This window comes from Cydia pomonella, chromosome 13, assembly GCF_033807575.1.
Source record: "Cydia pomonella isolate Wapato2018A chromosome 13, ilCydPomo1, whole genome shotgun sequence".
NCBI lineage: Eukaryota > Metazoa > Arthropoda > Insecta > Lepidoptera > Tortricidae > Cydia > Cydia pomonella.
Window position 1 is genome coordinate 11398275 of NC_084715.1, and position 7887 is coordinate 11406161.

A 7887-nucleotide genomic window follows, 5' to 3' on the forward strand; every position below is an offset into this window, starting at 1 on the left:
TAATCTATTAAGTTCAAATAACTCAGAAAATCATGTCTTACTGTCGAACTCAAAAATGGTCACGATTTTTCATTTGTAGTCTGCCTCTTTCGCACTCATGGTATGTTCATATGCGTGATGGCTTACGTTTTGCACACTTTAACTATCTTTAATTCTTTAAGCGTCATCTACTCATCGTAGATCTGTGATTGCAATTAGTTTTCAAATTTGCCACCTTTTCTACTGACGGAAATGTGTGTCCAACCTATATCGAATCGATTACGTATATATAGATAGTTAGTAAAACCGTTTCGGACTTTGGATTTCAATTTTGGCATTAATTATTTTGCAATAGCTATCATTCCACCAATTTAATCATGCCGAAATATAGATATACCTAATTAGATAAACTTACTTAAGTACTTAATAAGAATTGTGTAAAACTGATTCACATCGTGCCGACATCATGGTTACCCTAATGAGTTTGACAATTATCGTCTTGTATTTTTATCGTAAAATTGAATGATTGTGGTGTCAGTTCAAATATATACCACAATCAGCAAAACTTTCACTTCTACAATCTGTCACACAACATTTATTACCCATTTTTTAAATATTTCGCAATTAAATGCTGAGCTCCACTATTCACGTATTTTGGAAATATCTCGAAAAAATGTCATTAAGTTGGGGATACCAATTAATATTCAAAGTTTCTACAATGTCTACCATATTAAAATTATGTATTTTTTTTGTTGTGCACATGCTTGGTTTAATCAGTTAAAAAAATTGACATCATAATTATTTACAAGATTTGATAGCCGCACTCTGTACTTAGCACTAAAATAGTATAATAAAGTATTTAATTTCAGTAGTATATTGATATAAATACTACCACATTGGTATGTTTTTAACATTGGCAACATGTGCGAGTGAGACACCGCGCCCCACTTTTGCTATCTCAAGTGGACCGTTTTCTCTAGTCTGGTAAGAACACCTTTCTGCCTCCGTGATAAGGTTCAATTTACTATAACACAAAAAGTTAGAGTGTGCTCCATTTTATACCTCCATGGTCAGAACAGGTCAAACGGTGACTATTATTTAGTATTATGTACATTACAAGCATAAGGGACTAAGGGAGTACCTTCGCAGCGTTTTGACGTCTTTTTACTAAGAAGAGAAGATTTTTTGCAATAACTCAAAAATGGCTGCACCGATCATATTCGGATGTTGAAAGTATTTAGCTCTTTATTCATGATTTTTTGGACCCCTGGTTCAAAAGTTGGAGGGCGGCAAGAAAAAAAACACATGATTTTTTATTTTTTTCTTTCGGAATGATTATGTCCGAAATTATAACGAAAATATTAACTTTGTCATGAAATGGTTTTTGGAGACCCTTATTCGTTTTGAAAGACCTAACCAACATGCAATACCCATGCATGATTCAATGTGTCCCTGCCAAATTGCAACTTTCTAGCACTAACAACCACGGAGCAAAGCCGCGGATGGATGGACATGGCGAAAATATACTGGTTTCTATATAACGACTACGAAACCCTAAAAAGTAAGACAAAATTAGCTCCGGCTTAGTATACAGATATATTTTTAGACAAATTGGATGCCCAATAAAAACAGGATGCTTAGCTTGAAAATGGACATTTAAGTCCATTTAGTGTCTGGAATATGTTATCCAGAGTGTAGCCGCTTTAGCTAAAAATAACTGTGGAATATTTCCTTCTAGATGGAAGCTATTCGCCGCATGCAACAGATCCCGCAATGGCACTGCATGCGCTACCGGCGGTTCCAGCTCCACGGGCCGTGCAGCCGATGGTGGCTGATGCGGCGCACCTGATTCATCGGCTAACCGGGAACCGAAGACTTGGAACATGACCATGGGTTTAGGAACAGTGCATCGACTTTTCGTTGTAGAGACGTCGGTTTTTCGGTTGCGTCTGTCAATGGGTGTTGGTTGTAAATGTATTTTTTCCTAAGGTTTTCATGGAGTTTTGTTATTTGGGTTAGTTTAAATTTAAAAAGTTGGAGGATTGAAGTAAATGAAAACCTTTCATAGCTGTCGGTGCCATCCCATTATTGGATTACGTTTACGTTAGCATCCATTAGGTCATTGTAAGAACTATCAATGCGATATGCCTTTCGATTATGTAGATTGGACTGATGAGGTTCGTATAGGTATACTCGTAATATTGATATAAGTATACTCGGTCTTAATTGCAATTATGAATCTTGATGTTAAAAAAACTATTGAAAATTTGAATTGCAGGAATAACTACCCTTTCCGCGACACCGACGCCCGGCGCGATCTCTACATACATTTGTAAACGTGTTCTTCTCAAAAAAGGGCTCTTATAGGGCGATAGGTGCCTACTTCGTGAAGTATAATTCATTTGTATTGTATCGTTATCACCTGTCCGATAAGATCCCTTTTAACTACAAATGACAATCATAAATTATTATGACGACCAGTTTGCCCTAGTGGGTAGTGACCCTGCCTACGAAGCCGATGGTCCCGGGTTCAAATCCTGGTAAGGGCATTTATTCGTGTGATGAGCATGGATATTTGTTCCTGAGTCATGGGTGTTTTCTATGTATTTAAGTATTTATAAATATTTATACATTATATATATCGTTGTCTAAGTACCCTTAACACAAGCCTTATTGAGCTTACTGTGGGACTTAGTCAATTTGTGTACTAATGTCCTATAATATTTATTTATTTATTTATTATTTATAACCTTAGAATTTTATAAACCCTACTTTCATTAATTCCACGGCAGGTAAAATTGTTATTATATTTACAGATAGTTATTTATATACGTTACCTATTATAAAAATGGACTGATGTTTTTAACTTCTGTATCTACTAAATTATTGAGGACACTGTTCACTGATCCATCGTACCTAAAATTTATTCACCTTCGCTGCGGCAATTTGTGTAAGTCGTAATTAACTATACTTTGCACGGGGTCGTTCGACCCCCTACCGCAGTGAACGTACGTTAACGACATTAAGACTACAAGGGATCAGTTAATAGTTATTTGTTTTACAAGGGGGCAAAGTTGTTGTTTAACCGCTCGTGCTAATATTGACACCCGAGCCAGCGAAAGATTCCAAAATGAACCACTAGCGTAGCGAGTGGTTCGAGAAGTGGAATCTTGAGCGTTGCGAGGGTTTCAATTCACGAAGGTTAAACAAACTTTGCCTCCGATTGAAACACAAAATTTTTCACCACACCAACACGAGGAAACTACTAACTATGAAATACCAAAAACTTCAAATGAAATCTAATCCAAATGAACGTAATAAAAAAGTAATCATTCAAAATCATAAATTAAAAGTCAATTCTACTAGCTAACATAAGGAAAGAACTCAAAATTTTCATCTGATTACTTTGCCCCACATGTGGATAAAATGCAACTTTCTCATGCGTTTTTGAACAATCAAGCGAGCTGTTACCAGTTGGTGTGGTGAAAAAGTATTATCTTAGTACCTATCTTATATTATACCTACTAGATGTCATTTTTAGTCATTTTAGAAGAATAAATGTGTTGATAGTTTAAACTGATGAAATTAGGGACTTAAAAATATGCTACCTTTTCCTGGAAATACCATATCTGTAAACTCAAACATACATGTATTAAGCACAAGCATACATAAGATAATTATGAATTGGTACTTACATAATGATATCGTAAAAACAGTATTTTACTATTTTCTTACAGGAAATGTATTACCTACGAATTTATGTTTTGTTGATTAATTTAACGTCTAAGTAAGGATAAAATAAAGTTTCTAGTCTAATTGTTGTTTTATTGATATTAATATAGTATTTTATGCAACAGTTGTATAAGAAGGGTCAAAAAAGGCGAGTGGCGTGAGTTACAATGTGAGCCGGAGCCGAAGGCGTAGGCGAACATTGTAAAGGAATACGCCACGAGAATTTTTTGACCTACTTATACAACGTTGCATACAATATTTTTCCTACGAGTCAACAAAAATAAATCTTAATTTAGGTAAACAAATTACAGCAAAAGTATATAGCCAAGACGCGCGAACATACCTTGTTACGCGCCCGGCCCGCCCCGGCCGCGGCCGGCCGGTCAGCGACACCTCCTCGTAACTCATGAGGCCCTGGTACTTGCTACTTGCTAAATTAATTTTTTGGACAGTTTTTTCTCAATTTTGGCCACCGTAGCCTACGGAGACTAACAAGCAACGCTAAGCGGTCTTCGTAGTCTATGGGTGTTGCTATATTACGGGTGTCACATGCGTGTTTCTGACTTATGAAGTAATTATTTTTACTATGCAACCAAATGAATATTTTGTACGTTGGCAGCAATGCACTTAGTTTAAAACTGTATTCGTTTTGGTTTTGTTAGGTTGGTAGCCATTAATCGCAGTAACATTATAGCTTATAAAAGCACAAGAGCTTTTATGAGGAATAGACAATATAGACTTTTCTTGAAATCTTTTATGTATGTTCTTATATTCGTGTTAATGAATGCATAAATGATAGATAACAGTAGAGGAGTAGGAAAAAAATATTTTCTTATACCTTATGCTATATTATTTAAAAACTTTCATAATAAATTACTTGAACTTTCCTTGACAATGAATACTTTAAAGTAAGGATAAAATAAAGTTTCTAGTCTCGACTGTTGTTTTATTGAAATTAATTATAGTACATTTGACAATGAATATTAATTGCTTAAGAAGCTTCGACATATCTAATGGCATCCATGCCTCACTGAGACCTCGAAGTTATATATTCACATTTACCGCTGAGCTACAGTCGTAGCGCTACGTGGTAGTCGATAGCATAGGTTATCGACTACGACGTAGCGCGTATGTAGAGGAAATGCTGCGTAGAGGCAAAACGACAACGTGTCGTGATTAGCGCTGAATGGGTTAAAAGGAAATCCCTGCTGAGTCTCTTCTCAGATTTGAGAATTTTAGGTTAATAATAAATATATCCGTCGTGCTGCTGGGCGGTTACTAAAATTAAGGCAGCTTAGGCGAAAACCGCGTCGTCGAAAAAAAAACTGTATTTCGGACATTACGTATTGTTTATTAAGAGCGTGCATTATTGTTTACGATCCACGTAGGTTTACCACCCACATAACAAAAGTCGGATAAAATCTGTTGTCGTTAGCAAACCTTCATGGATAGGAATCATTTTTTAAACCCTTATCCTGGTTGTATAGACTGATACGAGTATACATAACACAGCTGGCAATTACCTATATGTACCTACCTATATTAAGCATGCCGTCGCCGAATGCAATACAGCTCGTTTAGCCCGATGCACTTTATTACTGCTGTCTACAACCGCAATTAACCTAATACTGCATCCGCGTTAACTGATGGTTTCCTGGAGAAACGGGGCCACCTTCAGAGCGGGAGCTTCTTCCCGTACGTGGAATAGACGACTATCAGGGTTTGTAGAACAAACAATTGAAGCAGTCTACGCAAAACTGATGGTGACGGAGTAACTTTATAAAATATCGGGAAATAATTAGGGCCATAACATATACAATTATATAGACAAGTTAATAAAAAAAAATATATATATAAGTAATACAATTAGGGCCTACATCGAAATTTTAAATACGTATCGTTATTTGCCTCGGATGTTACTCTTGAATATACGAGGCATACGAGCCCATTCAGTGAATAGTAAATATTGCTACAACTACTTAGGTACATGGTAATTATCTGCGTGATTTATTGTAGTTATAATGAAAATAATGACTGTAATGAAATCGGATTTGCGGTGTTATACGTTATGCTAACCCTACAAAGACCTTCCGGTACGTCAGATATTACAGTTTTGACTTATACCTTCCGGTACGTCCGATATTATATTACAATTGTACTTTGCCGCGATTATCGAACATGAGCTAAAAATAATTTTCATACTTGAAACGAAAGAATCTCAGCTTGCGCTGGAGATTTTTCTCCAGCCGCCTACGGACTAAACTTCTTCACCCTGTAAAGTGTTTTGTTGCCAGAAACTCGGCGCTATCGGTATACGCGTTGTTTTTGCGTGTGTAGTTGTGTGATCCAGTAGTGTATGTGTTGTGTGTGTGTGTGTGTGTGTGCGCGCGCGCGCGCGCGCGCGTGCGTGCGTGCGTGCGTGCGTGCGTGCGTGCGTGCGTGCGTGCGTGCGTGCGTGCGTGCGTGCGTGCGTGTGTGTGTGTTGAGTGTACTTACAAGCTTAGAGATTTTTATACATATGTTTATAATTATTTAATTTTGTTTTAGGGGTGTTTGAGCCGACTACGATTCGGGGTGGTACCTTAGTGGTTAAGATTGACAAAGCCTGCTACGTATTACATCATTTGTAAGCAGGTGACGAAGCCTGTAGTTAATTTGCTTTGTCCACTTGATGAAGCCTACATTGCTGACCACAAACTGTGGATAGACTTGTTTCTACTTATATTTTATTTTTCAAGTAGGTAATATAAGTACATAATTATGTATTGTTTGAAAGCAGGTTGTGTAGGAGGCAATTAGTCAAGTGGCTAATTAACAACGAACTTAGAATATAATGCTAACATTTATAGTTTTATAGCATTCCAATAGCCAGTTAAGAACCCTTTTGTTTCGCCAGCATGTTTGTCTGTTTTTACACCGATTTATATGTTTAAATATAAATATTGATTGCATCAGATAAAACATAATTAAACTATAAAACTTAAAACCTAAATCTAAAAATAAATAATACCAAACTTAAAATAAAATACTAAAAAATATCCCCCTGCGGCATGGTGCCGTAGATGCTGGCAGCATTTCCTCGCTGTATTGCAAGACTAATTCTTTGAGCGAGGAAGCTGCCAGCTCTGCGGTCGCCGGTGACCTCTGCTAACCTTTTTGAAAGTTCCTTAATGAGCTTACGGGCACTTGGACCCCACGTGCCAAGGGTCTCGACGCCAAAAGGTATGAAATTGTATTCGGCGCCGAGACCCCTATATTTGGTCATTTTTAATTTTTCGTCCGCTTCTGCCGCCGCGCCGACCTTAGCAGATGTGCCGTGGAGATGAGACGGGGTGTCTACACAAGTGGCGTCCCATACCAGCACCCGTCCCATCTTCCACGGAATTAGTGTCATTCCGTCCGGTCTCTTGTAACCGGCTAACTAAAGCGGTAATAACTAAATAAAAACAGGTTCTTACAGTAAAAATATAATTGTAAAAAAATATGTACAATAAAATAAACTAATATCTGTCAGTACGCGACTCTACACCAAAACAATAAAATATCGTCACTGGCCTTAACATTCTTGAATCTTCATCGAGCCAAACGATGAATACTGGCAGCAGGTGCTACTGAAGGCTACGCGGGCCCACCAGGCGCAAGCAGATGAAAACTTCAGCAGCAATTATCAAGAAATAAGTAGTCTTCAATTTTAGATAAGAAGAAAGGGCTGCAACATTCGTGCGTTCTTAAATTTCGGGTCGGAACCTAACCCAAGCCTCATTCTGTTACAAGAACCAGTGACGTACAAATAAGACTTGGATTAGGTTAAAACACAAGCAGAACTTAAACTATATTACATATATACAATCTTTACCTGCGTTAGAGGCAGCCCATTAAGTAAGAATTCTTTTTTTAAATAACAGTAGAGCGTTTAAGCTTTAATAACATTAGATAAATGTAATTTGATTTGTGCGATACGCCTTCAAATTGTCGAGCAAATTTCCCCCTAGAAAACAAAAGACGAACGAAAAAGGGCATACCGGCCAGTGCGCGCGGTGACTGCACCATGCAGGTTTGCCATGTTACACTCTTACCATCGTCTCTTAAAATGCCGGCGGGCTCAAGTAGAGCTGGCACGTTGACGCTGGCGAGAGACCGGCGGAGAATATCGTTGAGCGCGGCGTGTCGGGAGAA